Raw genomic sequence first — 10,823 nt, 5'->3', positions numbered from 1 at the left:
GTTTCTGATGTTTTGAGCTCATTTGGTGGCAGTTATGGTTTATTATTGAGCCAGGAGTTTTGACATTAGAAAGGGAGGTTTTTTCACATTCATTCCAACTGAAAGTCATGAAAGTTTCTTGTGCTCACTAAGCCTAAAAATCAGATTTTTAAAAGAGGGTTGTGGGCCCAAGGAAGCTTCGAAATTTGTGACATCACAAATAATCTGGTCCCAGTTTTCAACGATAGGTCAACATGTATGATATAGAACTTTGAAAGCGCACCAGTGCACATACACTGGAAAATGGAATTTACATTGAGTATGCAACCATCGTTGTGGTCCAAGGCAGGCGAAAACCTTTAGAAATTGGAAAAAAATTGCATATTATATAGATTATGGAATAGAAGTAGATTAGAAATAAAAATTGATAAAAAAAAAAAAACACATTATTGTTCCAAGCACGACTAGTATGTATATATGTCTTACAATGAGGACTCTTTTTAAACTCCAAAGCCCCAGTTTGCTTCAACAAAACTAAACTCATTCAAAGGAGGAGTATCGGAATGATGAAATAAATTAATCTTCAGTTCAGTGGATAGGACCCCTTTAAGATAGATATGTTTCCATACTTTGTATTTCTTCTACTTGATACCTAATCGTCTGGGGACTGAAAAGTTTACTGACTGTAAGGCGCTCATGAGAGTTTATAACTAGCTTACTTGGTGCCTGACAGGTATTTTTTTTAAAACGTTGTACCCACACAACATTACAAGGTTTCGGGTGCATCCTCTTTCTAATGTATACATAAATATATTCGATGAGACCCTTTGTGGGCCATATTTGTATATGTTGTAGTTTTCAGAAAGTTTATGGACGTATGACCTACCGACCCTCTCTGGTGAAATAGATTATTATAGTGTTTCATCTGTGTTTAAAACATCTTGAACTCATTTAGATGTGCCTGTTTACAAAAAAAATCAATACTCGCATTGAAATTTAGTCTCAGGTTGCTATCCTGTGGGGAGATGGGAAAAAGAGGGATTAGAGTCGTGATAGAGAAATGACTTCAAATCTTATCCATACTTGAAATATAAGGACTTCTTGTTGAGACTGTCGATCCAGGACAACTGCTGGTGGGTTGATGATTGGACATCTGTCTGAGGCAACCAAAATCACTATAATGTCAGTTGAGTGTTTAAGCTGAAAACTAAACCAAAACTTCGTTTTTGACCAAGTCTTAATCTGGAGGAAAAGGAATAATCTGTTCTGGGAAGGATGTTGTGGGTATATGTCCCAGAGTGTGTTTGTGATGTGCATGTGTGTGTCTGTGCGTACACAGTGGTTTTTGAAGTTCTTGGTTTGTTGATTTCCACAACTTCAGAGCTTTTCCCCAGACCATCAGAAAATTCAAAGAGAAGCTTTTCAAACCTCTTTGAGAAAGAAGCAAAGTTTTTAGAAATGGTCTTTCAGGGAATGACTGTAAAACTGTGTGTTTGTGTGCGTTAGTGTTGTGGAGGGAGACACACAGAGAGGGACAATAAAAGTGAAAAGTCTTCCTTTGATATCAAACACTTTTACTGAGTGGCATAGTTCACGAGCTATGATAGATGCATTAATTTGATAAGGATACCTGTTGAAAGCATTGGTGTGTGTGATGTGTATCAGGATGACAAAGGGATGGGAAGAAAAGAGTCTACGGTCTGCTTTGTGCTCACAGAAAAGAGGTTCAGCGACTCTCTCAAGACTAGGTGACGAATAGATTTTATAAAATAAAAAAGGAAGACATTTTGCCTTCGCAACTTCATAAAACACGCAGTTAAATTCAGATGCATTATGATGAGTTCCTCGTTCTGTCTCCTTTTTTTAGATCAGGCTGTTGTATTTCTCTGCAAAGCATTATAAGCAGATTTTATGGTTCTGTTTGGCAATGGACCCCACTCTTAGACATAAAATCTTCATTCTGAAGGTAACAAAAACAATCAACAATTCTTATTTTTTAGCCTGGGCGGGGTGATGATTAAACACTAATTAAAACATACCTATGAATATTATATTCAATTTCTGCCAGTAGATCCTCCTAAATGTTACGCACTGGACCTTAAAGCTGGCCAGCCACTGTATGTTTTTATTGATCTTGTGCGTTTCAATCAGGCTTTTTGCACAGCCTGAGACTTTAATGCTCACACAGTACAGATTAATTGACCGTCAACAACATGGAGCTAAAACAGACTGTAGGTACGAACCCTCTGTTGGTTTTGTCCATTGACATGTTCAATAAAGTTTATTCAAACAAGGTGACTTTGTACTGTAATGTTGACTTAAAGAGAGAAACTGAGGAGGAAATTTGGCTCGGGGCAAGCAATTCAGAGATGAGATCGAGCCAAGTGTTGATAAAAATAAAGATACAGATCCCTTTCAACTGTTATCATCTGCTTTGGGGGATTTTGGCCCTCCTGGGATTTGCCTTTCAGGCTTCATACAGGCTCTAAAGGGCAACACACATATGAGTACATATGACGCACACACAACCTCCCACACCTATTGTTCTATGACAATCCACACACTGGTGCTGTCTTTCAGCGCATCATTGTGGATTGACGAGTGCCAGTGTATCAGGGTTTGTCACAATCTTATTTCCCAGCATCAGTATTCATCAACTCTCGAAACACTCATACATACATATTTTTTACATTATATCAGCCTTTTCAGATGGTCTGTAGTTTCTTTCCTCTAACTCCACTCAAGGAGTCATAAGAGTATTATTCGGGAGGTAAAAATAACACATGTGGAACATCAGTCAAGCTTTATCCTTCACTGCACAATATGTCTAGTGAAAAGTGGTAAAAACAGAATAAGGATGAACTTGGAATGTCTAAATATACTGAATTTAAAACTGTGCACCTCCATGTCTTAGCCCATTTCGTTATTTTCTGTTTTTGGCAAATCTGCAGATGTAAAGGCTGCTGCTTTAACTGCTATATCTATTTTTGCTGTACAGAAAACGATCAGCATGGTGCCTTGGTAGATCGATTGGTGGAGCTGGTTTCCCATGTACTGAGTCCCTGCTGCAGCGGCCATGGGTTTAGGGTCTGACCTGAGGCCTTTTGCTGCATGTCATCCCCTCTCTCTGTCTCTCCCCCTTTCATGACCAATAAAGGACCCACAAAAAAGAAAAAAAAACACAATAAGATGGATTACCAGCAATTTTTTTATTTTTTATTTGATTTCTTAACAGATTCATTAACGGTTTGGGAGGAAGGTTTACAAGAAATGTAATGTGTATGTGAATGTGTAATAATATTCTACTAAAAAAACTCAAATGAAACATTAATCAGAGCAAAGACAGTAAAGGACAGTGCTGTTGACACAAGAACTGATGTTTGGTTTAAGATGCAAAAACATAATCAGCATTTGTCAGTCTACCAATGAATCTAAATGTAGTTTGCACAAGGGGTGATTAACAAAATTATTGATACAGGGTTGATTAATAATACAGTTTACAAAAACTACACAAAGGTACATTATTAGTAGCTCTTCAAGTAGTTCAAGCATTCTTTGTGCTTTAGTATCCTGATAGTCCTCATAGTGACCTTTGACCTCCCTGTGAACAAAAGCAGGTAGCACTTCTATTTAGGATTACATTCTAGTATACAGTTTACTTTTATTTTGATAAAATCACACATCACTGGCTGTTTCCCTAACATGCCTGAATATCCTCTGGACCTTTACAAATGTTAAAAACCAGTTCAAAGTTCAAAGAATCCACAGCATCAGCTCGAGAAAAACTTTATTTCCTTCATTCCCAAAAACTTCTGGATATATTTTTTTCCTCTGATGACAGTAATATTTCTGTCTGGTGTCCCCGTTTGCCCCTGTCTTCAGCCCGTGACAGGAGAAACTTTATTTTTTATACGATTCTCATTTCAGCTCGGTCCCAATGATGAACCCGCCGCTGACAGAAGCTGTGAGGACAGGCTGTGACAGAGCAGAGATGGAATAAAGACTAAGGCATCCCAGTGCTAAATGAACAAGGCAGGGTTGAAAATGAAACACACTGACTATACTCTCTTTGTCACTAGTTATGTTTCCGTCCAGCTGTCAGGGGATTTTTCAGTAAACTCTTGAAATGCCACCAAAAATAAAAGGAGAATTATGTAAATTTGTTTCCCTCCGTTGAAGTGAATAGCCTTCCACACTGCAAGCTGGAGCTGCATCAGCAGAATTATGTAATTTGTTATTGTTTGTAAATGTCAGCTATTGTTGGCCAAATATTTATTCTAAAGGTGAAAGCAATGAAATGCACTTTGTAGTACTTTAATTCACCGACTAATAATAATGGTACTAAAGTGGAGATTTATGCAGATGGAGCAGGTTTGACATTTCTGGGAGTTTAACTGGACAGTGTCCATCATAGAAAATCATAAATATTTGCTGTTTTTACTGTTAAATTCAGTAAGGGCCTGATTGCCCTCAACATTAGTGGTTTTGTTTACTGTATAATGCAAAAGTCACAAAAACTGAATGGAAACATTAATCAAGCATTACAGTTTATTCTCAGCCTTGCAAATAGTTTGACAAATAATCCCAACTCTAGGTTAATTTAGCTTTTTCTGAATCTTTTGAAACAGTAGGTCACAATGCATGACCTGACCCAGACTCATCATTATAAACGAAATGGCTGTAATACAATGAGTAGGTTTTTATGAGCATCACTGACACTCTCATATGACTTTGTGTCAACTTGGACCAATTCATGTATATGAATATTTTAGCACTTTAAGGACAAAAGGACAGTTTGATTTGATTGATTGATTGTCGCAGTGAATGAACTGTGGATGAACACAGTGTGTCACTTTGACATAAGAAACACATTGCAGAAGTTTGACTCACCTGAACTCATCATAATCCTTAAAGATTGCTGTAAACAAAGAATGTTCCTGTTTACATTCACATTTACACAAACACATTCTGTGTATCCTTGAGTCCCTGAAAGGTGCTGAATGCATTTCCAGCCTCATAAAACATTTGTAAAGGTGATCTTTTTTTTCTTATTGAAAAGAATTTAAACCTCCTTTGGAAGGCAGTAACAAACAACGTATGTTATTGCTGCAGTATGTGGAGTTTTTGAAGGTTGATACCAAAATATATGTACATATATATATATAAGATGGCGATAGCTCACATTTCATATTGCTTATAAGAACACGTCTGTTGAATCTAATCCAATCTGCTGCATTTGAATCAGCTCAGGATATATACCGCCCATACACAACCAGAAGTATTGATCAGCTCACAATCGATATTTTAACATCATCTTTCAAAACAGAGCTGGACAAAACTGACTGGACCGTGTTTTTAACAACCTTAAAGGACCAGTGTGTTAGATTTTGTGACATCTAGCTGTGTATTTGCAGATTGCAACTCCCTCACTTTACCCTCCCCTTTCAAAAGCGAAGGCGAAATTACGGTGGCTGTGAAACACAAAGGGCCCTATCTACAGCCAGTTTTTGGTTTATCCCTTCTGGGCTACTGTAGAAACATGCCAATTCAACATGACCGACTCGATGGAAGGTGAGCCACAGCGTCTGTATATAATGGTTCATTCAAAGGTTAAAAAAAATACAACAATTCATATTTTCAGGTGATTATACACTAATGAAAACATAGTTATTACATAAATTGTCACACACTGGACCTTTAATCAATACTGTTCAAATCTGTTTCTAACTGTTTCACCATGCCATACCTTATTGTTAAACAGCGAAACTTATTGTTTCTATGGCAGCTTGACATTGAATTTGACCTCCTGCATATTGCCATTAATATGTTACTCATTTCTCCCTGCTGTATCTCATTTCTGTGTGTGTATGTGTGTGTTTATTTGTATGAATAGAATAAATTAGTTCCAGAAGTCCTTTATTAAGACCAGTTTCAACCAGAACCCTACTTAAACCCTTTTTATCTATCCTACTTCTGTCTCTCTGTCTATTCCTTGGGAATCTGCAGCCTCCTTAGAAACAAACAAATGGGAGAGTGCTTTTAACCACACACACACGCACACACACTTACTTGAGGGCCTGGCGGCATTGATTTGCTCTGTTGCTCCGATCCTGTTTGCAATTCAGCACCTTGATTTGTGCTTGTGGGGACACCAAGTCAGAGGAGATGTTAATTTGATTTAGCCACTGGCTTTTGTTGCATCTGGGGAACGCCACCGGAAGCAGGGCAGCATCAGTCTTTATCTTAACAGCAAATTAGATATCCAGCTGATATTATTGCTGTTGTTGAAAGTCTGTGTCTCTGTGCCTCAGTCCGTCTCGCTCTCTTTCTATCTTTCACAAAGACATAAGACTGTCTTTATTTCTCTTGAGTAATTTTGTCCCCCGGCCTTTTATTTCTTTCTTTTCCTGTTTTTTCCTGTTCTTTGTGACTGGGAGAAACTTTTCAAAGCTGTATTCTGGGTGTCTCACGCACACGCACACACACACACCCACACACACACAAACTCCAGATTCACCTTGTCAGATCATTTCATAGAGAAAGTGGCAGGTCCTTGTGCACCTTTTGTAAAATAGTTGTCCCTAGATTCTTAATCTGTGACATGCTCTCTCTCTCTTTGACTCTCTCTCACACACACACAGACACACACACGGCAGAGAGGACTATTGAAATGCACATTGTGGCTTCATTCTGTCATTTCAGAGGAGCCGGAGCAGTGGTGTCTGATGGCTCGGTGGACTGGGACAGATGCCTCATGTGGTAATGCTGTTGCGGTTCAGGTTCAGGTTATTCTCACTGCCTTTACTCACATCTCTCATCTCTCTATTTCGTATTGTTTCCAGCCTGCAGAATGTATAACTTAGTAAAGTTTTTTTCTGGTGTTACTGGCAATTTAGGACCAATAAACAAACTGAAATGTTCTGAACTTTCTGAAAATGATTAAATTGCCAATATAAGAAAAATGAAACAGTAAATTAATTGTTTTGAGACAGGAAATCCAACTGTGTGTTTATACAACCAGGTGGAATGAAAACAAAACATATCTGCGTGTTATTAGATTGTTAGAGAAGCTTGCATTTCTAATATAACACTCCATTCTGAGTGGGGTTTTTTTCTTTGTAGCTTTCCTTCCACCGTGTCTTATTTTTGTATACTTTGTGGTGACCCCTGCTGTTGCCTGTTCAGCATTCTTATAATTCACCTCACTGTGTGGTTTGACAGGTTGGTCATCAGTGCCTCCTGGTAACACCTGAGCCCGGTGTTCCCAGTCTGTAAAATCTAGCCTCTGATACATACTCTCTCCCCGTTTCTCCCTGCAGGCGCCCCTCTGGTTATGTGACGGCGTTAGTTCCTCCTCAGTGTCTTCATTTCATGCATTTTACAACATTCACACACCACTCTTAGGCCTGCTCTACTGACACGACTGATCCCATACACAACTCATGCCTTTTAATGTCTTGTTATGTATATAATTCAGTTTCTTTTCTTTAATAAATGACTTTATCTTATCTTTGATATGGAGTGTTTCCAACTTTGTCATGGCCTTAAAAACTAGACTGTAGTAGTCGCCATGCTCTCAAATCATCCACACTCTGGCATAGAAAATGTTTTAAATAAAAACTACAGTTAGTTATAGTTTTTTGTTTGTTTGTTTGTTTGTTTATTTTGGCAGTCCCTGTGGACAAAGGCGGTAGTGTTTCCACCACCTCGTTTAATTGATTCCAACGGAAATCCGACCCGTGGCAGGCATTAAGAATACCTATATAGAAATAGCCAATCCTCTCACTGATGGTCCTGTGGGCATATGTAGGTCATATAGAACCATCTGTATTAAATTGCGTGTAACCGAGGCAATGACTGTGTGTATCATCTTTTTCAGAGTCTGGCCATCATTGGCAGTGTATATAATGGACAGAGCTTCTAGGTCTGTGAAGTGAAGCCAATACTGTAGTGTCTTATACCTGCCTTCTATGTAATAGCCAGCAGGGGCAGCTCCATGGGCTGCAATAACACACCAATAACATATGGAGAAATTGCCTGGCTTCTCACTTGATTTATTAGCCCAGTAAACAGTTTCCTATGAGTTTATGGTCTCAATCTCTAGTTTCAAGTCTTCTTCCACACAGCATGATGTTCATTTTCTAAATTATGGTCCCTTTTGTAGTAAAACAGATGATGAAGCATGGTATGCTTTAGGGCGTGGCCACCCTGTGATTGACTGGTCATTTCCAGTGAGTCCATCCAGCTCATCAAATTCCAATCAAAAAGTCAAACTTAGCAGTGCTGATCAAGTATGAATCAAGAGTATGTTACTGCATTGCCTATTTCTCACCTAAAATAATTTCAGAAACATTAAAAAAAGCAAAAACCGAAATCATGTGATGGACATTGTTAGGGTTAAATTTTACAGCGGTGGGTGCCCGATTAGCTCAATTGGTAGAGCTGGCGACCCATATACACAGCGGACCGGGTTTGAGTCTGACCTGTGGCCCTTTGCTGCATGTTGTCCCCTCTCTCTCTGCCCCCCTTTCCTGTCTCTCTACAGCTATCTCTATCAAATAAAGGCATAAAAGGCCAAAAATGTTAATGTTAATCATGTTATTAATGTATTTGTTGATCATTACTAGGACCACATTTATGTCACAATATGAAGATTTTGAGCCATTATTGACTGTAGTTATGACACAAGGTGGTATTTAACTATACATGACTATTGTATGTATTATGATGACAAGAATAAAATAGTGCATTACACACAGAAAACATGGTGACAGTAAGGTCTTCAACAAGAGTTATATATATATTCATACTTGTTTTTGAAGATTTCTCAAACTGTTAATGGGTCACAGAGTAAAAACATTCATGCACATCAGAAATCAGTGTTCAATGTGATGAACGTCTTTCACTGAAACACGTAAATCTGTCTGTACTGGGCTGGAAAACAAGCTCATCCTCACCAAAAACTTTTAAGTTTAAGGTTCTGCCTTTTTGGTTTATTTAATCCTTATTGCCATGTGGCACCAGCTCAGGTATGTCCCTTCCATCTGCAGCACCTCATCCAATTTGGGTACAGTAATTAAATCTTACACAACCAGCACCAGACCTTACCGAAATAAGCACAGGAACATCTGTGCTTTTGTGCACATCAAGCTGCTGGCTATAATTCAGTATTCCACACAACTTCCAGGCTTTAGAGGTCATATCATTACAATGACGTTCTGAGGACACAGTGGCCACAGTGGTTCATAAAGCTCCAGGTTTTCTTTTTTTTCTGCATCACCGAACTTCTGTCAAGTTTCCCGAAAAGTGCCACCTGAAGTATTCTATTTGTAATTGCCAGATTTAGGCCTTTGGCTGTAACAAACTATGCGATAGGTTTATGGATTATTAAAGTTAGAATTAATTTGATTAAATTGAATAGCTGGGTCACAAAACCTTTTGCTTCTTTTTTTTTTTTCTTTTTTTGATGAAACAGGTAAATTTTGTTGGTCAAGGCAGGAGCCCCACTGATTACATCCAACCCTGCAGGGGTAAGTGATTGCCATCCAGACCTCTCTGAACTGTAATATTTTTAAATGTACCTTTTAACCTTCTCTTAGGACCCATAACTAGGGATGGAAATGCATTTGATCTGTCTGAACTGCTCGAGACTTTTGTTTCAAAAGAGAGCATTGCTGTGATGAAGAATCAATGAATGGTTAATCAACAACCCAACTGACACTATGCAGGGAAACTCTTACATTTTTCACTTTGACCTTTACTTTTCCTGAAATTGACAGTGTGTCAATACAAATGCAGTGGCACATTAAGACAGTCTGTCTTTCATGTATTGTATTCAAGCAGTTAAACAGTTCAATATTACAGAACTTTCCTCAAGATTGTCAATATATCTTTTCTGTTGTGACTGTTTAATTCAGTTGTTTCTGTGTTGTCAGAGTAATGCAGGATGGGAGGGGATTGTTATATGTCAAATCTTTGTTATGTATTGTTATGTTTGTCTTCTTGTTTTCATGAAAATAATAAGAACAAAGTTCAAATAATAAAAAAAGAGAAAAAGAGAAAAAGAAAAGCTAGCCTACTGTAAATAGGGGCACGTTCAGCCCTGACAAAACTTAGCAAAACGGTTATTCAAAGAAAAACAGTGGTGGTTGAACACCATGTTATGTCCACAACCGCACTGCACTGCCTTTTTAAATTACATTTACAATAAATTACATTTACAATATACTATGTTGGTGTCCCTAATACATGGTGATGCTAAACATGATTGCAAGCAAGTTGTGAGCTTGTTGCTGTGGACTGTTGTGGCTCAGGAGGTAGAGCGGGTCGTGCCCTGAAGGGTGGTTCGATCCCCAGTTCCTCCTGTCCTCCTGTTGAAGTGTCCTTGGTCAAAACACTGAATCCCAAATAGCTCCCAATGTTCAGCAATCACCTCGCATGTGTGTGTGTATGGGTGAAAGAGAGGCAAACCATTCGACTGGTTTAAATGCAATATGTCCCCAAATATGCCTTAATTCCAAAACACATACGTACACCGGCACACAGAGTTTAAGAGGCGACAGAGTGAAGTTTGATCATGACGACACTCAATAACGTTGTAGTCAAAGGTAGTTTAAGTTTGCTGTGTTCGGCAAACACACACTCTCCAAAGAGATCTCAAGAGCCTGACTATTAATCTAAGAGTGTGTGCGTGTGTGTGTGTGTGTTTAGTTAAGTGGTGCTATCAATCTTCATTGAGCTCTTTCAGGGAAGGGAGTGAGACTACCTTTCTTTCTCAGCCACACACGTGTCCATCTGTCCCTGTCAGAGAGAGTGAGAGAGACACAGAGAGAGAGAGAGAGAGA

Source organism: Morone saxatilis, unplaced genomic scaffold (genome assembly GCF_004916995.1).
Source record: "Morone saxatilis isolate NCDOM2014 unplaced genomic scaffold, NCSU_SB_2.0 Contig22, whole genome shotgun sequence".
Taxonomy (NCBI): Eukaryota; Metazoa; Chordata; class Actinopteri; family Moronidae; genus Morone; species Morone saxatilis.
The sequence above is the reverse complement of the archived record's forward strand: the minus strand, read 5'-3'. Positions refer to the sequence as shown.